The 21,462-nt window shown below is 40.2% G+C and overlaps 1 protein-coding gene across 5 annotated transcripts in view; it reads right to left on the bottom strand.

The window, feature by feature from the left end:
• Positions 1-21,462, bottom strand: part of LOC122548922 (corticotropin-releasing factor receptor 2-like) — a 203,284-nt gene that overhangs the window by 131,142 nt on the left and 50,680 nt on the right. The gene's annotated exons all lie outside the window — the stretch shown is intronic.

Raw genomic sequence — 21,462 nt, 5'->3', positions numbered from 1 at the left:
TTGCCTGCCACCTCTAATGGCTGTACGTCTCATTCACCTAAATCACATCAACGGCTCTAAATTATATACCACATTAGGCCCTGTTAACATGTTGCCATTAATTATAATGCCATCCTCTCTTCCTTTTCTGAGATAATAGCCAAGAAATATCAATGAAACTTCAGAATGCCTGCATTGTTTAACGGTTGTAAAACTGTAGTCGTAGTTGAGGGAAACAATCGTCATTTCAATCTTCTTAAGGGTCTCTGGAGAATATTGTAAATGGAGTTTATCAGCTATCAGAACATAATCTCTGAACCAAACCTGCCAACACTTGGATGGCAATAAATCACTTCATAAAATAGTCCAGATATAAGCATTACTGAAGCAAACTTAACATCTAAGACAATTAATAAAGGACACGTCTCTACATTTAGCTGAGTTTAATTCCAATTTCAGATGTTATGAAGGTCAACCACAACTCAACTGGCAATGGGCCATCTAGATTGTTAAAAGAAGCCAAGATTGAATCGAAGAAGCTTATTCTTCATTAATTTGTAGGTTACCACTGGCAGTTATTGCTCCATCCCTAATTAGCATTGAGAAGGTGGTGAACTGCCTCCTTGACAATTAAATAACACAATGTGTTATCTTGGAAAGCAGTTAAGAGTAACTGCTGAGGTTCTGGAGTCACATAGGCCAGATTGGGGAAGGACAGCAGATTAACTTCCTGAAAACGCACAATTGAACTAGCAGATTCAATAACATATCATAATCTGGGAACCAAATTGGGCAGTATTTAATGAAGATAGTAGGCGTCTCCCTCACTGGCAGGAAGACTGGCGAGAGGCCCAGGTATCCTTCTCTGTGGAAATCCTGCTGAATTAAGTATTAATCAAGCCACCAGTTGGCTATCCCTCATGACCGAGAACACCAGGGCTACAGTTTCTGCCCGACAAGAATTGTTGAGCACCTCAGAAACCAAACAGGCGCCTTATGTATTTTCAACATAACCACTCCTTACCTATGTAACCTAAGCCCCTATTCACAAAGCAAAGTGTACTGAATGCTTTATTAACTGCTGCTTTAATCTCTTCTGCCACTTTCAATGACCAGTGCATGCGTGCCCATTTACAAGGCACAAATCAGGTGATGGAATAATCCCCACTTGGTGGAAAAAGTGCAGCTCCAATAATTCTCAAAAGGCTTGATACCATCCAGGAAAAAGTATTCTGCTTCAGCGCTACATCCACAAACATTCACTCCCTCTACCATTGAAGCTCAGTAGCAACAGCATGTACTATCGACAAAATGCAGAGCAGAAATTCACCAAGGATCCCTAGACAGCACCTTCCAAAACCATGACTACTTTCATCTAGGTCAGAAGTCACATGACACAAGGTTATACTCCAACAGATTTATTTGAAATCACAAGTCTTTGGAGCACCAACCTTTCATCAGGTGGGCTTCCCCTGATGAAGGAGCAGCGCTACAAAAGCTTGTGATCTCAAATAAACCTGCTGGACTATAACCTGGTGCCATGTGACTTCTGACCTTGTCCACCCCAGTCCACATCTCCACATCTTCACTCCCACCTAAGAGGACAAGGACAGCAAATACAGTGGAACACCCATCCACCTGCAGGTTCCCCTGCAGGGTGAACTACAAAGTGATGTGAGCGCAGGTTTGAGTGCAACTTCCAGACTCATATTGAAAACTCATTGGTTGTAAGTGTAGAATTTAACACAGAATCACAGAATTGTTACAGCACAGGAGGATCATTCAGTCCATCATGCCTGCATCAGCATTTCAAATGAGTATCATTACCTCGTGTTATGTTTGATTTCACCCAATTTTATAAAACTTATTTAAAGAAAATCCTGGTTGTTTATCGTGTAGAGCCAGCAGAGAATCCTATAGCCCAGACTGATTCAGGTCCTCCTGCACACAAAGCCTCTTTAGGTAACCCTGTCTTCCCCCCCAAGGACATTGTACTCTCCTCTCCACCATCCATGCAGCTGCAGAGGCAAAGACATCTAAAACATCATCGTCACACGTTGGATATGGGCTGCTGATGAGAACCCCTTTGGCGTTCCTCCTTCTCCCTCTTTATTTGACTTAGTTTTCTCTCTCCACAGATGCTGCCAGATCTGCTGAGTTTCTCCAGAAATATCTGTTTTTGAGTATTTATGCTTTCTACATTGACTGACAACATTACATGCTTGCTCTGCAAACATACAACAGACTTCCTGTCAGTAGCATCCATCTCGAACTCTATCTTCGATTGCAGAGAAGTCGAACAGTGCCTACAAAATGGGTGTTATAATAACCAATTTCTCCTCCACTATGTAATTACATTTTGAATCCACATTAACTTGAAAGAATGTTGCTCTACCTAACAAGCAAAATCATTGCTCCTACAATAGTGTTTCAAAGAGTTGATGCAGCTTTTAACAAATACTTTATGGTAGGAATGAACAGAAATAGTGAACAATGAATCTTATTGTTACGCTAAGAAAATAAGCAAACCTTGGCAGGTTTCACTATACATGGGCAGATAAACTTGGCGCAATTACAATTACAACGCCTGAGTGCTAAGACAATGGGTTTCATAGATTGCTGAAGCATCCACACATGTCTAGGCTCTGAGAGATGAAAGTGTTAGATTCTGCAAGCTGTTCATGTGGTAACACTGAAGGGCATTCAGTGAAGAGCCTTGCTATTCAGATTTGTATATCAGGAAATTGGGAGGGTGCTACCCATGCCATTTCCTTCCTAACACTCCAACCGGAAGACAAAGTTCCACATCTCTTGGGCACACTCTCTGGACTTGCACATAAGGAGTGGCACTGAGTGAGAAAACGAAGCAGCTCAACGACTCATGGAGCGGGTAACTGCCAACTCTATCTTAAAGGGATAGAAAAGTGATTGCTGCAACATGGAGATAAAACTTGCAAGGTTAGGTGGATCAGCATTGCATAGGAAGATACAAATTTGTCAAAGTTCAAACCTGACTCTAACTTGCTAACTTACCTTTTTAAGGGAGGCATACTGGGTCAAGATAGTTGTCACATGTGACCAATTCAGTCTCAGGAGGCCATTGGGTCCATAACTTATTTTTTAAGACAATCGTGTGCTTCATTTTTAGCTGAATTGGAAAATATGTCAGATATATGGAAGCAAGGATATCCAGACTAATAAGGTAACTGCACTGTTCCTGAAAGGAACATTCATATACCATTCAGTTTAGAGAGTCTCCACATGATTGCATGTCCATGATCATCCAAGTCTCACTACCTATTTTTAGTCAATCAGTAAACTAACTTATAAAAATCAATTTATCCATATTCTCCACATTGCCCAGTCTCTCACCTGTAAAGACATTCCTATCCCATGATATCCAATTTAGCCACCATGTTCTTAGACATCTCTCATCCTTCATAAGGCATTAATGAGGGCACTGGATGACTATTTGGATAGGTAAACACTGTCCCCATGACCTGTCCTACCTGCCTATCTTCCTTTCCACCTATCCACTCCACCCTCCTCTCTGACTTATCATCTTCATCCCCCACCCCCAACCACCCATTGTACTCTTTGCTACCTTCCCCCACCCTCCTCCCTGACCTATCACCTTCATCCCCACTCCCATTCACCTATTGTACTCTATGCTACTTTCTCCCCACCCCCACCTTCCTCTCATTTATCTCTCCACCCTTCAGGCACTCTGCCTGTATTCCTGATGAAGGGCTTTTGCCCGAAACGCCGATTTTACTGTCCTCGGATATTGCCTGAACTGCTGTGCTCTTCCAGCGCTACTAATCCATGACTATTTGGATAGAAGTGTGTTTAAGGATATGGGGAGAAGGCAGAAGATTGGCATTAGGGTTTACAATTAGAGGAGGCATGATGAGCTAAGTGGCCTCCTTCTGCTCATAAGCTCTTAAAACCATCCATATATTGTATTTTGAATTCTTCCAGCCTAATTGTACCTTCTGCTTCTAGGTTTAATTATGGGCAATTATAAAGGACCCAGGGTTATCCAAAAGTCCAAAGAAGAGCCCTGAAACTGGCAGCTCCACTGCTAACCATTTTATCTGTAATACAATGCATCTTCACTGTGGTATCCAGGGGACAATTATAAATGGTACCCTTTGGTTACCAAGCCTACAAGCCATTATAGCGTAGGAATTACAGTGACTGATATTTCATCATAATCTGCACTGTAGAACCAATAATGACAAACAAAATTGCATTTATATAAGCACCTTATTACATTCTCAGTGCTTAGAATTAAAGAATAATATAAAACAGAAAAAGGCCATTGAATCTGACATGCCTTTGCCAGAGCTTTGAAAGAATTATCCAATTAATTTTCATATCCTCTCTGGTTCTTTTGTTGATTATTTAGATCTGTTCCCCTTCTAGCATTGGAGATTGCTTTTTGGAGACTAAGAAAAGAAAAAAACTCTTATGATTTTGCGTGCCTCGACCAACACTCATTTTGTTAACTTTGTTCTGAGAACCCAGTCTTTCCAATCACTCTAAAAAACTGAGTACCTTGATCTCTGGTAACATTCAAGTAAATCCTTCAGTATCCTCTCCAAAGTCTTGACATCCGTCCTCAATCTAGGATTGATCATAATATTCCAGCTAAAGCCGTTTTTAGCATAAGAAGTGAACATCCTCAATGTTTGACAAAGATTTTGTGTCAACAAACATGAGAGCTAAAACACAGCACTATCTCACAATCTTAAGTGATAGAATATTGCCCAAGGATGCTCAAAGATCTCAATCCACTTCTATAAGTATACTTTTGAAACTTATTTGTACAATTTGTGCCTCAGTTAACAAAGCACAATTGCCTGACAATGATTAACTGCCTCAATAATTGTTCTCATAGTTCTTGTGGTGGGACTCAAGCCAAACAACTCAAAGAGAAGGGGAGCCTACAGATGGTGGAATCTGTACCATAATGAAAAATGGTGGTGGTCACAAAGGTCAGGCAGCATCCAGAGAGAGAGAGAGAGACAGACAGACAGAGAGCAAGCTAATGTTTCGCGTCTAGATGACTAATGAAGAATTACCTAGACTCAAAACTGTAGCTTGCTTTTTCTCCATGGATGCTGCCTGACCCGCTGTGATCTCCAGCATTTTTTGTTTTCAACTCTAAAAGGAAGCTATCACAACTGAGTTCAGTTGACAGATTGAGACATAACATGTCCAATATCAAAATCAATGAATTCAAAGTTACATCACCTCAGGCTTGGCTCTAACAGTATGATTTACTGACAAAAATATTAAGCAATTGTGCATCAAACACAGGGAAATAAAACCTTGCCTTTGATTCCCTTTCGACTAAGACTGAACTTGATCTCTAACCCTATTGAAAATTTATTATGACTAATTTATTCCGTTGCTTTACAATGCAGGGAGGTGTGAGATGATTCATTTTGCTAGGAAGAATGAGGAAGGACAATATAAAATAAAAGATACAACTCTAAAAGGATTGCAGGAGTATGTGAGCCTGGGGTAAGTATGGACAAACCATTGAAGGTGGTCAGGCAGGGTGAGAAAATCATTAATAAAACATACAACATTTTAGGTTTTACAAAAAGACACAGAATATAACAGAAGATATAAACATATGCAATGCTGGTTCAGTCATAATTGGAGCAACATGCCCAGTCCTGATGCTATACTTTACAAAGATGTAAAGTTCTTGTAGGGGTTTCAGAAAAGGTTCTGAAAATTATTTCCAATTCAGAAAAGCAATGAGGCATTTCTGTTACATAGATAGATTGGAGAAGCTGGGACTATTCTCTGTGTAGGAGGCAGGTTTTAAGGAAGGTTGATAAGAGGTATTCAAATCAAATGGGATCTGGATGGAGTGGTTAGGGAGAAACTGTTTCCATTGGCAGAAGGTTTGACAGTCAAAAGACAACAATTTAAGGTGATCTGTAAAGAAGCAATGGCGTTACGCAGATAACCTTTTTCCACATCGTGATTGCATTGACTGAGAGGGTGAAGGCAGATTTAATCCTGATTTTCAAAAGGGAATTAGACAATTATCAGAGGAGAAAAAAAATTCGTGACTGTGGAAAAAAGGGGCAGGGGACTAGGAGAAGTTGAATTGTTCTTGCTAAGTGCCAGCACAGATATGATGTGTCATATTCCCTCTGTCTTTGGTGTAACCATTCTCTGTTTCCATGGTCTCATGACACTGATGTTTTTGACAGAGGCAACTGCAAATTTATACACCTGCAATGCATAAATACCAAACGGACTCCAAATACGTGAACACATAATCACAGTTGACACTCCCAGAGTGCTGCATAGACAGAGGCATTGTCTTTTGTGTGAGATGTTAAAGTGAAACCCCCAGCTACCTCTCAGGTGTTGGAAAAGATCTGATGAAGTTAGTTGAAAAGGAGTGTCCTGGACAATCTGCCGTACACTACCAAAATTTATTGACCGGCCATTCATTATATTGTTCCTGGTAGGACTTGTTATGCTCAAATTTATAGCAGTGCTTAGATAATTTTTAATCTGTGTAGTTAGAATATGCCATTGCTAGCAAGGCAAAACAATATAACCAAGCACTACATTTTTTGTTTGTTTTTAAGTTAAGAGTGCCTTCCCATTTACATGTTCTGTTCTCGTGCTTTACAAACTTCCAGTCCTTCATTCTAACTCTCATTTTCTGATCTGTCCGCCTCTCCATTATCATTTAATCCTTCTGCTAGCTTGTGTTGATACTAATACAAAAAGTGTACATTATATATATAAATTTTTTAAAAATGTATTTAAGGAAAAGTTAGGCAAGCAGCTGAGAGAAAAGGGAATTGGAGAAGTCTCTGCTTGTAAAGGAACCTTTTCATCGCTAAGAGGCAGCTGGAGTTTCAGTTTAGCATCTCATTCAAAAGCTATTGCCTCTGACTATGCAGCACTCTCTTCGAACTGCATTGCAAGTGTCAACCGAAATTATATGTTCACTTATTTGGAGTCAGGCTGGCACTTACATCCCCTAAGAATAGCATTAGATGAGAAAAGATGGGAGGAAATCGGAGCATGCATTGGATGGGCCGACAAACCTATTTCTGCGAAATGTAACCAGTATAAGCCTATGTATCCCTCCATCTAAATCTCCTCATTGTTCCCTCCAATCCACCTTACATATATCTCCCAATCATTGTTCTTTCCTTTATTATGTTTCTTTCATCTTCTCTATATCTGCCCACCAATAGTCCACCTTCTTCTTATAATGGATTGGATTAGCCTGGCCATTCAGAACCAAGTTTAAAGGCAAGATCAGGAAGAAATTTTGAAATTAGGGAGTCACATCACTACCAACTAATCTTGCTGGATGTGGGCGATCACCAGAAATGGCCATCACTGTCTAGATTAGAGTGGTGCTGGAAAAGCACAGCAGGTCAGACAGCATCCGAGGAGCAGGAAAGTTGACATTTTGGGCAAAAGCCCTTCATGATGAAGGGTTTTTTCTCAAAACGTCAATTTTCCTGCTCCTCGGATGCTGCTTGACCTGCTGTGCTTTTCCAGCACCACTCTAATCTAGACTCTGATCTCCAGCATCTGCAGTCCTCACTTTTGCCTAGAAATGGCCACCAGTCCACCAATGACAGATAACCAGTCTGAATCATTAATTGCACAACTATGGATAGATTAGAGAGAATAACATAGGACTCAGAGCAGGAATAGGCAATATAGCCCCTTGAGAATGCTCCACCATTTAATACAGTCATGGCTGATCTGCTCTTAGTCTCAATCCTACTTTCTTGCCCACTCCCATAATCCTTTGACTCTTTACCAATTAAAAGTCTATCTTCTCCTTGAATTTATTCAGTTCCTCAGCATTCTTCACACCCTACAGTAATGAATTCTACAGATTCATGGCCCTTTGAGAGAAGCAATTCCTCCTCAACTCTGCTTTACCTCTGAATCTCCTCAGCCTAAAACTAGATAGTCCCAGAATGGCAAATATCCACTTTACTTCTACTTTGTCAATCTCCTTTAGCATCTTATATACTTCAATTAGATCTCGTCTCATAAAATCTCAGAAGAATAGGCCTCAACTTCTCAATCTTCCCTCATTTTTCTCATCATGCCAATGGGAGTTTCCTGCAGCTAGTGGGCCTAGCCTTGACAGCAAAGCCAAAATGTTACCCGCAAATGTCTGGGTGGCACCTGGTTGGGAGCCTAAGAAGGCCTCCATGTGCTTAGCCCTTTGCTGAAGCAGCTGATATCACCAGGCCACAGGCTGACTTATGGAGGGATTCCAAGCAACAGTGGACAGAAGATTGAGCCCTCTTTAGATGATTCCTCTCACTCGCTGTCAGCAGCATCCCACTGGGGATATGTACTCAGAAACTTGTTTGCTGCCCTTAAATGGACAACACTCCTGTCAGCCAGTTCCTACTTGATGACCTCCAAGAAGATCTCCTTACTGGGTGTACTGCCATCAAGTGAAATGTCAGTAAATGGAAATGATCCGAGCCTGCATCTTTCGTAAAGGGGACAAGATTTTAATTCTGTACAATTTGTTTGTTGTGACTCAGGTTTGGATGACTGTATTGTGCAATAGATTTATTTCTACGCTCAAGGCAGGCAAGGTTTTACTGTCCTTTCAGACTGATTCATTGCAATGCAAAAATCACCTTGGAGCAACAGACCCTACAGTCCTTGTTAAGCTCTTTCCAATGGCTCACTTGATGGAAGCCAGAAGTAACTGAGTAAACAAGGAACATCATAGGTCCGACTCCTGGTCTATGATGTTCAGTTCATCTTTAGTCGCGTTAAAAAAAATGTTATGAGTTTGACACTTTTCATTTTACACCAGAAATAACACTTAAAAGAAAACGCTAATTTTAACTGCTTGAGAACCCAGTGTTGGTTGGTCGAACTATGGTTGGCATGGAAAAGCAGCAGGATTTGTTAACTGTCAATGCTGGCCAGCTGATTAGTTTCAAATCAGACAGGTCAAGGTAGCCTCCACTTTGTAAGGATTTGTTATGGGGAGTGCAGCATAGATTCACAGTGTCCAGAACCTTTTCTCAATAAAAAGAGGTGCAATATATACACACACAGACTTTTTATCCACACAGAACAGGATACTGCAGTGAATATATGTGTCTTCTAGCACAGACTAATGAAATGCATTGTGGGGCTAACTGATAGTCTTAAAATGGTTTCCGGTGTATGTCCGAGCACCAGCTGCACTACTGAGAAATGTTGTCCGATGGCAGAATTACATCTAATGCTGGGCCTCATGATCAGAGTTTTGCAAATACGGGCTGGTTGTGTATGATCAACATATTTCATGTTGTTTAGTCTAGTTAGCTTGATGAATTGTGGGGAAACTGCTAAACATGATCTTTAATGAGGTTAGAAGGAGGCATGTAGAACAAGGTGATGGAGAAATGTCAGCATAGTGTTGTGACAAAGAAATCATGTTTAACCCATTTATTGGAACACTTTAGAGAAGTAACATGCACGATTGAGAAAAAGACACATGGAAACCGACTTTATTTGGATTTCTAGAAGGCACTTGGTAAGGTGTAATATTAAGGTTTTTTGCCATGGGAAGTAACATGTTAGTACAGATAGAAGAGTGACCGGTTTATAGAAAGAGAATAAGCAAAAATAAGTCTTTTTCTGATTGGCAGAATGTAAGAAATGGAGTTCTTTAGGGGCCTGTGCTAGGGTCCTCAGCTTTTTGAAATTCATTTCATTTACTGATATGAGGGAAGGAAAACATCGCAGCTAAAATTACTGATGACAGAGAGAGATAGATGGGGTGTTGTAAGGAAGGTATAAAGAAGTTTTTATAAAGAAGATGTTTGCAGACTGGCACAAATGTGTTGACTGAGTATGCAATAAACTTGTAGATAAGGTATGATGTTGGAAAATGGGAGGTTATTCAATTTGGCAGGACAAATAAAAAATGTAGTGCCTTACTTTAAATACAGAACAATAACAGAATTCTAAGGTTCGTGGAATTCAGGTATTGCTTTACGTAGTCACAAAACATTATTCATATATAACAAGACATTTTGAAGGTTAATGAAATGCACTCCTTTATTATGAGGGGAATTGAATGTAGAAGTAAGGACATTACACTGTAATTATGCACGAAGCATTGGTGAGACCACACCCTCAATACCCTGAGCCATTTGGTCTGTTTATTTAAGGCATTGGAGATGGTTCAGAATAGAATAACCTTCATTGTCACATGCAGTCGAAAGAGTGCAGTGAAAAGCTTGTAATGTCGCCTCTTGGCACCATCTTAGGTTCAGGGTACCTAGGCACAGGTACATTAAGTGTTGTCACAAAATTGAAACAATCAAATAAAAATAAACTAAAATGGGAATGCAGAGTTTGAAAAGTCCAGAATGAGAATAAAAAGTATCCTTAAAGTACTCAAGTTATAGTCCTTTCTCAATGAGTCTGTGTCCATCAGGTTTCAGCACACTGCCTACACATGCAGGCCTCCCTCCCAGACTCACCTCCAGGATTCATCCCCACGGCCAGCCTGGGCTTGTCCTGCTCCCACTCTGGGCTCCGGCTGTAACTCATGTCTGGGACTCGGCCTGGGCTCACTGTACTCCTCGCTCCAGGCTCTAGCTGTGACTTGTCAGGGACTTGGCCTACGCTCGCTCTGCTCCTGCTCCAGGCTCCGGCTGTGACTCACTTCCAGGACTCGGCCTCATGCTTGGTCTGCTCCTTGCTCCAGGCCCCGACCCAGGATTCGGGTCCAGCCAGGTCTCGGATTCCGTTTTCTATTCCTTCCAGATAGGGTACTTTAAGAAGTTAAAGGTTGGGTGTGTAAGGGAGGAAAAACTGCATCAAGAGGAAAACAAAGAAAGGAAAAGAAGCTGGTGAGCAGAGGAGTTTCGGCTGGAGCGTCTTATTCCACCATTATCTTAACCGGAAAAAGGAAAATTACTAGATTGATACCTGAAATGAGCTGGTTGACTTATGAGTAAAGAAGAGTGAAGGGGGCCTTAGTTGAAGTGTATAAGATCCTGAATGCACTTAATTAGGTGGATGTGGAAATGATATGTTCTCTTCTGGTGAATCCAGAACTAGGGGAAACCATTCAACAATTTCAGGGTCACCTTGTTCAGACTGATATGAGGGAATTTTTATTTTCTCTCAGAGGGTTGTGTAGTTTTGGAACTCTGCCTCAGAAAGCACTGGAGGCAGGGTCTTTGAATATTTTTAATTAGGAGGTGGGTACATTCTTGCAAGGCAAAGAAATCAAAGGTAATTGAGGTTAGATGGGGACATGGAATTCAAAACACAAATAAATCAGTGTGATGTTATTGATCGTGGAACTGGCTCCACAAGCCAAGTGGCCTACTTCAGCACTTAAACTGTATGTTCAGATGTTCTTCGAAATAAAAATTGATCCATTTCAATTTCAATTACCCCCAAATTATTCAAATGCAACTTAAACTTCTCATTTTTTAAACTTCTTTTGTTCAGGATTGGGGCAATGACCTTGATATTGCAGCTAGAATGGCCTTTGCCTAAGAAAAATGAAAATGATAGATTATCCCACATTTTCATTGTAATGGTGAACGGTTTCCATTTTCCCATTTGCTATCCAGCTGAACTATGTCTGTTTCAATTATCACAGCAGCCTGATAGCTCTCCGCACATTAGCCAGCAAAGAAAAATTGCAGTAGTCCACAGACGTAAAGGGCAATCCACCACAGTACTTCGCAATGTAATTTCCTGATTTTCTTTTTGTTGTCCTCAATATAAATGTATGAAGTTGAGTGTGTTGGACTATGATTACAGAAAAATACCAGTAAAACTTGGTTACATCATGCCATTGCAGGATGCAATGAATACCATCTTGACATGGGGAGTGAGGGGGGGGAGGCGGTGCAGTCATTAGCCAATATCACTAGACTATCCTGGAAGTGTGCAGAATAGATGTGCAGCAGAAGGACATCTCACCATTGCCATTTAAAGAATGGTCAACAAGTTGCAGGTTGGTTGCTAGGTACTCTCTGCTGCCTGTTTTATAGTTTATGGAACTGCTTTGTACTTTGCTGAGTTGTTTAAAGTTGGTGAAGTCTGGACAAAGTCGTGCTGCACTTAAAGCAAGGTCTTGGTTGTATATGTGAGAGTTTAAGGCAGACTGCTGATTCCCAGTCAGTGTGCCATAATTGCCGTGCCCTTTGAGCTTTAACATGAGCAGGAGAAGCAGCACAGGTAGTACATAAGAAAATATACTATTCATGCTATGAGAAAGGTTTATGATAATTATTATCATTTGAAATTTAGATTTCAAAATAAAAATAAATGAAGGAAATATGCTTTTCAGAAAGTCATTTCTAACAGTGTACGAAAGACAGTCTTTCCAAGAATGTATTAAGCCAAATGATGAGGTTAACAAGGCTGGGAACTAATTGCCGAATATTTATAAAGTGGAGTTTCATGATCCACAAAAACAAATGTCGAAGAGCCAGAGCAGGTTAAGATCTTTAGAAGTAAAATTGTACCAGCAGAATGGCAGAGTTTTTTGTTTAGTTTGTACAAGTTTCCAGAATATAAGAGGTGGAAAAAAGCCTCCAGGCAAACAGATTTAGAAAGAGGTCTCCAAGCTTTCAGAGCTGAATCTAAGTCTTCAGCTGTTTCAGTATTACATCAGGAGGCTTAAATTACTGTATAACTCTGTATTCATATGTCTCTGGGAGAAATGGAGTGAGCCATATTATTAACTCAGTTGAGTAATAAATCTTAAAGTGAAAACAGGAGACATACTTTACATAGGTTTGAATATCTGTAAAGAACATTGCTGAGGAAAAGACTGAATGATTTCAGATAGTCACATATATAAAGTTTTGTATAACTTGTTGGCTTTCATTAAAAGTAAATTGGCAGCTCACAGTGTCCAGCTTTACTAGACCTTCACATTCCCACATCTGTGCCTAACCAAGAGAATGTTCTTCGGATGTTAAAAAAGGCAGAAGGATAAGGTTGTAGTAGAGGGGTTTTGGAGTGGGGTAAATGCAGGAGATGCATGCTTACACAATCTGCATCATGTGTGAGATTGATTACTGCATAACAGTAAGTTAACCTATGAATCTGAAGTATGATATGAGATTATTGGCATTGGGGAGTGGGAGGGTAGAAACAATGACCTTCAGCAGCCCTGGAGAAAGTAGTGGTGAGCTTACATTTTTAACTACTGTAACTTATTTGCTATAGTCTGATCCATAATGTCATTAGAAAGGGAGTTCTGGGATTTTGATCCAAAGATACTTAAGGAAAGGCAATGTATTTGCCAAACCTGGATGAAAGGTTGCTTGGAAGGGAGCTTGCAGGTGGTGACATTCATATTAATCTGCTGCCCCTGTCTGTCTGGATATAGTAGCCAGGAGTTTCAAAGGTGTTGTTTAAAGAGAGTTGAGAATTTCTGCAGTGCATCTAGTAGATGGTACACACTGCTGCTACTCAGTGTCAGCGGTGAGGGAGTGGATGTTTATGGATGTGGTACCAATCAAGCGGGCTGTTTTGTTTTGGATGATGTCAAGCTTCTATAGTGTTCTTAGATCTGCAGTCAGCCAGGCAAGTGGGGAGTATTCCATCACACTGCTGTTTCATCCTTATAGATGGTGGACAGACTTTGGGGAGTCTGAGTTCCTAGAATGAGGATTCCTAGTATCTGACTTGATGTTGCATCCAAGGTACTTAAACAGCTAGTCCAGTTTATTTTCTGATCAATGGCGACCCTGAAAATGTTGATAGTTGGGGATTCAATTACAGTCATGCCATTAAATGTCAACTGGTGTTGGTTAGATGCTCTATTATTGAAGCTAGTCATTGCCTGCATGTGCATGGCGCGAATATTACTTGGCACTTGTCATTCCAAAACTTGGATATTGCATTTGGACATGGACTGGTACTTAACATTGTGCATCATCAGCAAACATCCCCACTGACTTTATGATGAAAGGATGGTCATGTATGAAGCAGCTAAAGATGGTTGGGTCAAGAATACTATCCTGAAGAGCTCCTGAGGAGATGCCCAGGAGTTGAGATGACTGACCTCCAAAACTACAAGGATATTTCTTTGTACTACATATGACACTAACCAGTGGTGTTTTCCTCCGGACTACAATTGATTCCGGTTTCAATAGGGTTCCTTCATGCCACACTCAGTCTAATGTGGCCTTGATGTGAAGGGTGGTCACTCTCACCTCACCTCTGGAATTCAGCTCTTTTGTCCAAATTTGATCAAGTCTGTAATGAAGTTGGGAGCTGAGTGACCCTGGCAGAACCCAAACTGGGCATTACTGAGCAGGTCTTTGCTGAGCAAGTGCCACTTGATAGCACTGTTGATGTCTCCTTCCAATAATTTACTGATGATTGAAAGTAAACTGATGAGGCAGTAATCAGCCAGTTTGTATTTCTCCTGATCTCTATGCACTGGATGTACTCAGGTAATACTCCACATTATCAGGTAAATGCTATTGTCGTAGATGTCCTGGAACAGCTAGGCTAAGAGAGCAGCAAGTTCTGGAGCACAAGTCTTTACTATCATTGCCAGAATATTGTCAAAGACCATGGCTTTTGCAGTATCCAGTGCCTTCAGCTGTTTTTTAGTATCATATGGAGTGAATGGAATTGGCTGAAGACTGGTATCTCGGACACTGGGGACCTCAGAAGGAGACCAAGATGGATCAGCACTTTGGTTGAAAATTATGGCCAATGCTTCAACATTATTCTTAACAATGATGTACTGGGCTTTCCCCAGATTGAGGGTGGGCATATTTGTGGGGCTTCCTCCTCCAATGAGTTGCTTGACTGTCCACCAGTATTCATGATGGATGTGGCACAACTGCGAATCTTGGAGCTGATCCATTGGTTGTAGAATTGCTTAATGCTGTCTATCACTTGTTGCTTATGCTTTTTAGCATTCAAGTAGTCATGTTTACCAGCTTCACCAGATTGAAGGAGGCAAGAAAGGAAGCGGGGGGGGTGGCATTTGTGATTGAGGAAGACATTACTGATGTAACTGGGGAATATATATATTTCTGAAAAATTATCCAATTAAAGTATGTGGATAGAAATTACAAATAAGAAAGGAAAGATCACATTGATGGGATCATACTATAGGCCCCCCACTAATAAGAGGGAAATTGAGAAACAAATATGTAGGGAGATCTCAGATATATGTCAGTATAACAAGGTTGTAACAATGGGGGATATTAATTTTCCAAACATTGCCTGGGGCTTACATAATGGGACCTGATCTAATGTATCCCAGAATGCTGTGGGAAGTAAGCAAGGAAATTATGAGACCTTTTGCAGAAATATTTGCATCATCTATAACTATGGGTGAAGTGCCTGATGAACTGGAGAGTGGCTAATATTGCAGCTTTGTTTAAGAAAGGTAGTAAGGAAAAACCAGGAAACTATAGACCTGTGAGTCTGACTTGAGTTGTGGGTAAGTTGTTGGAAATGATTATAAAGATAAGATTTAAGGACATCATGGACAAAGAGGCAAAAATTGCTTAGGGACAGTCAGCAGGGTTTTGTGTGATGAAAATAACGTCTCACAAACTTGACTGAGTGTTTTGAGGAGATTACCAAGAAGGTTGGTAAAACATTTGACAAGGTTCTGCATGATAGACTAATTAGTAAAGTTAGGTCACATGGGATTCACGGTGACCTCGCCAATTGGATACATAATTAGCTTATTGGCAGGAGGCAGACAGTAACAGTTTCAATTGGAGGCCTATGACAATTAGTGTTCCACAGGGGTCAGTTCTGGGTCCTCTTTTGTTTGACATTTATATAAATGATTTGGATGAGAGTATAGAAGGCATGGTTAGTAAATTTGCGGATGAAACATTGCAGACAGTGAAGAAGGTTTTCTAGGTTTACAAATGGATCTTGATCAAATGGGTCAATGGGCTGTAAAATGGCCAATGGAGTTCAATCTGGATCAATGCAAAACAAGGGTAGGGCTGATACAATTAATGGTAGGGCCTTGGGTAGTATTGAAGAACAGTGAGACCTGGGGGTACAGGTACATAATCCTTTAAAGTTTGCATTAAGTTTAGATGATTTGGATGTGAACATAGGGAGTATAGTTAGTAAGTTTGCAGGTGACATTAACATTGGAGGTGTAAAGGACAGCGAAGAAGGTTACCTCAATGTACAATGGGATCTTGATCAGATGGGCCAATGGACCAAGGAGTGGCAGATAGAGTTTAATTTAAATAAATGTGAGGTGCTGCATTTTGAAAAGACAAATCAAGGCAGGACTTGTACACTTAATGGTAAGGTCTTGGGGAGTGTTGCTGAACAAAAAGACCTTGGAATTCAGGTTCATAATTTCTTGAAAGTCAAGTCACAGGTAGATAGAATAGTGAAAAAGGTATTTGGTATGCTTTCCTTTACTGTTCAGAGCATTGAGCATAGGAATGGAGAGGTCATGTTGTACCTGTACAGGATATCGATTCGGCCACTTTTGGAATATTGTATGCAGTTCTGGTCTCCCTCCTATCAGAAGGATGTTGTGAAACTTGAAAGAGTTCAGGAAAGATTTGCAAGGATGTTGCCAGAGTTGGAGGGTTTGAGCTATAGGGCAGGGCTAATAGAGTCATAGAATCATAGATTCATAGAGATGTACAGCACAGTAACAGACCCTTTGGTCCTGGGGTTGTTTTCCCTGGAGTTTCAGAGGCTGAGGGGTGACCTTATAGAGGTTTATAAAATCATGAGGGGAATAGACAGGGTAAATAGACAAGGTCATTTCCCTGGGGTGAGGGAGTTCAGAACTAGAGGGCATAGATTTAGGGTGAGAGAGGAAAAAAAGTAAAGGGACCTAAGGGGCAACATTTTCATATCGAGGGTGGTGCATGTATGTGTTTAAAAATGGATCAGTATCTCTTGACTACTCTGAACTTCTAACAGCACAGTAGCGATCTTCACATGGCCACACTATTAAATCTAACTCTATGTCTTTAAGTTCCCATTTCCCTCTAACCACTTGTTAGAGTTTCTTGGCTCGCTGTGGACACAGGCCATTTCTCATCCTGTCCACTTCTAAAACCAAGGCCTGTAAAGTATCTGAAAATTCAGGACCTTACTCCTTGCTATGCTGAGCTAGCGTCATTCGAGGCAGCTTATGCAAGAAAGTGTTTACTGCAGCTAGTATACACTTTGTCTTTAAGGAGATACAGACTAGATTTGTGTGATGCTAGCCTAGCTTTAACCTGGACCTCTTGCTGAGGTCAGTACTGGGCTGCATTCCACTATTGGTAAAAACAATAACTGCAGATGCTGGAAACCAGATTCTGGATCAGTGGTGCTGGAAGAGCACAGCAATTCAGGCAGCATCCAACGAGCAGCGAAATCGACGTTTTTGGGCAAAAGCCCTTCATCAGGAATGCATTCCACTATTATTTAAATTAGCAAGCAGCAATAAGTTTGCATGCTGACTAGAACACTTTGAACAGGAGCAATAGTGATTGTAACAAAATAAGGTAAGCGGACCTCATGGAATATAAGTTCCCTGATTGGGGATGGTAACTTGGTCCAATTAAAGAGTCCTAGCTGATAGATATAAACAGGAGTGTTTTGATTTAATCCCTGCCCTCCCCTTCACTATTTGATCATACAGCATTGCCCTTTAATGTGAAGGGCACTGCTTGTCACAGGCCATTTGGGTGTTTCTTTTCTTCCTGGTGGTGGAAATTGAATAAAGATTTGTACACCTTGTGTCTTTCATTGTGTCTCACACCTGCACACACACAACATGGGTGCGGAGGGAAATAAGTGTGTGGGGTAAAAAAGACACAAGTGTCAGACATCAAAAAAAAAGAACGGGAGTGTCAGGGGTTCTGTTTACTCTGACAGCTGGCTCTGAGGGAGCTGGATCAGTGTCAACGACTCTCCTCATGTAAATAAAGGGTGACGTCGTGATGGGATATTGGCCTCTGTGAAAGAAAAAAAAAGAAAGGATTGGATAAATTTCAAATAGATTATTTAAAATTATTTGAGGGTGCCTCACACAAAAGAAAATGAACTGGAAAGAGTGGGTTCAGATGCCAGGAAGTAATTCTTTTCATCAAGAATTGTCTGTCATTTTCTAGAATATACTGCCAAAATGTGAACTCAGAAAGTCGTTCCTGTAGACACTTGATGTGTGATGAGACATTTCCAATTATAGAGGGTAGGCTGTGGGTTATTTGTGATTCTGAGGAGATTTGGACATCTGATAAATCCTTGAGCCTGGTTTGATTACTCTGGTGAATCATATAAACTTCCTAGAGCTATTCCTGGACTAAGCAGAGATTATTGTTTCCTCTTCTGTGTCTAGCCTTCCTAGTGATTATGTGGTACGGACAGGGTGAACGATGTATATAGTTGTATTGTTGTCTTATTGCAATGATCTTAATAAATTAAATGATCATTATTTATCTTTCTTTGTGAATTTGTCTGTTTTTCCCATACATCTAGTTCAGAAGCACTCAATTTGGTGAGTGTGCCCTTTTAAACCAATGTTTACTATATTCCTTAAAGCTTTATTGACATTGGGCTGCCCAGATCAGAAAGCTCTCAGTTTCAGATTGTACCTTGTCATCTGATCTCAGTTTATGTGAGAAGCTGTCTCATGCAATTGACCTCAACTTCACTAGTTTGGGGAAATAGAGGGGGAAGTCAGCCGGAAAGCTATCAAGTTGCTCCTGCTCTAAAAAATGGGCGTCTCGAATGATCTTCCAATATTGTTGAAATTGACAGATATTTGTTAGGCAAAGATATCAAGTGATAGAAATCAAAGCGGGACAGATGGGACTGGGGATACGGATAAATAGCAAACTCACTAAATGACAGATGATGCTCAAGGAGCTGAATGATATATGTAGTGCTGTTTCTGTGTGGAAATTGAACAAGAGCTGAATTGAAATGTTAAGCCTATTTGAAGAACCTGGCGAATGTCTGGAGAAAGACATGAGGACAGTGAATACATTTGGAACTGTGCTCAAGAGAAAAAAGGATCAGAAATTAAAATTATGCAAAAGAAAAACACAAATGAAGCCATAAAAAATTGAACCTGAATTTACACATTTGTAAGTTGATAGTAATAGTATTAATTTTCAAATCTGTAATTTCACTAAAGGTTCTGCTTCAAGCAGCCCTTTTCCAATGAATGAGCAACCCTTACATTTTCTCATCAAGGAAGAATTCTTCATCTGTGAATTCAAGGAGTGGAACTACTTCCAGTGTTTTTTCTGACTCAGCATTCTCTACTTGTCAAATACTTTGGGATATTTCTGACAATAAAAGTTCAGTCTGGAATCAGCGTTGGAAATTTGGCACTTTGCGAGCATCCTGACCCAGGTGATATTGAAGTTAAATATTTAATATGTGTCATTTGGCCATTTTAGTTTAACTTGCAGGAAGAAAAATAATACTTTCATCACAACATCCTAAATGTATCTTTCATTACTCTTGATGCTGTGTCCCTAATTGTACAGTCACAGTTTAATTTGAAGTACAATTCTAGATTCCATCAGAGGAAAGAGTGTGAAATTAATCTACATCAGTAGCATGAATTGGGCTCAAAGTGAATTGGCGACGGTTTTAAACTCCATCTGATTTTCTTTACCATTCAAGTCAACAAAATGTATAACAGAGCATGACATGAAATGGATTATTAATTCACTATTGATGAAGACTATTTATATCCCAAGTTTTTTATATCAGTTACTACCACATTTGACTTCTCAGGAATTCTTTTCTTTTTCGGAGATGGAAGAACCCAATCTTCCCCAGATTTTCCTGATCATGACATGTAGAAAGCCTAATCATTTTTATTCATCTTTGGGGAAGCAGTATGTTATTTTATCAGTGAACACTTAACTTCCATGTTTCCACTCAAAAGTCAAACTAAATGATGTCTTATTCGTAATACTTGTTTCTTGGTTGTTTCTTTGAATAACAAAATTAAAATACAATGCAGTTCAACAGCTATGTTATACTGTGACAGCATCAATGCTTTACAATGGGCTTCGCAGCTGAGTAAACACTTGCATTGACATTAGAACAGAAAAATACTCCCAATTACTGCAGTTTCTCTCTATAATCTCTCAATCACTGCCCGTCAGCTTCGTTCCCTGTAATCTCTTTCAATTTGGTAGTCTCACCCTCATATGAATTTCCTCTGTCAACTATTTTAATGCAGGTATTAGCTCATGAAGCCAAATCCGACATTGAAGTAGCAAGTAAAGCAGCATTATATAATAGTATCAAACAATCATCCATTAATTTCTAGGATCATGTTGACTGCAATGTTGAACTTTCACATCTTACAGATAGACTGACCATGGTGTGAAAATGCTACCAATCATTATATTATAATATACACACATCCAACACTGAAGAGCAGTTAACCATTTACTTTCCAACAGTAGGTGACAATTTGCACCCTCATTTATTAGAATCATAGAACCTGTGAGTCACAAAAGAAGATCATTTGACCCATTCTGCCCATGCTAGTCGATGAAGAGCTAGCCAGCCTAATCTCAACTTCCTGTACTTGGTCCATAGCCCTGAACTTTATGGGCTTTTCGAATACATATTCCAAGTCCTTTTTAAATGTGATAAGACTTATCTCGGCTACCACCCTTTCAAACAGGGAATTTCAGGTCCCATTATCTTCACATAATCATACTGAGAATCAGGTAAAGGGAGGAGGACCATAATGTCCTTCAGTGTGAGCAGCATACAAAAAGCACATACAAATGACATGCTAACATTTTCATGATGCTGTGAAGGGAAAATTGTTGGCACAAACAGAGGCTACTTGGCCATAATGTCTATGCCAGGTCTTTGAAAGAGCTGCACCATGTTCTTTCACCCCGGAATTCTTGTATATGCCCTACTATTTCATTGTAGAAGTTTTATCCTTTCAAGTAATTTATCCAAGAACTTGCTGCAAGGATATAAAGAGTTCCTTTCTTTATTGCCTGTCATCTCTAACCTGTTTCCTTTGGTTTCTGCCCCCATCCCGCCAACACTTTCTCTACTTTGCGAAAACATTTCATCAGTTGGAACAGCCCATTTTAAATCGCTGTTGGACTTTTCTAAATCCAATACACACCGTCACATTTCCATACTGCAAAAATATCACGGGCAGGGGTTTGGCGACCAAACTTGAAGGGTGACCGTGTCCCTTTGAGCGAACCAATGAAAGAGGATCTAGTGACATCTCATTAACCTACAAGGGGCTATATGAGAGCAGGAAGGAATGAAAGGATTCTCATGGTATCATAGTCACCGATTTGACTTCCCGTTTATTCGTTTCCAAAGCAAACTCCTCACTTTTAACACATTTAAAACACACACACACACCAAATACAGCTGCCACAAATTGAATTTACCCTGGCTCAGAAACGTTAGCGTGAAAGACGCCATTAGCTACAATTAGGTTCG

The sequence above is a fragment of the Chiloscyllium plagiosum genome, chromosome 4 (assembly GCF_004010195.1).
Source record: "Chiloscyllium plagiosum isolate BGI_BamShark_2017 chromosome 4, ASM401019v2, whole genome shotgun sequence".
In the NCBI taxonomy this organism is placed as follows: domain Eukaryota; kingdom Metazoa; phylum Chordata; class Chondrichthyes; order Orectolobiformes; family Hemiscylliidae; genus Chiloscyllium; species Chiloscyllium plagiosum.
Note: the sequence above shows the minus strand (reverse complement) of the source record. Positions and strands in the feature narration are given on the sequence as shown.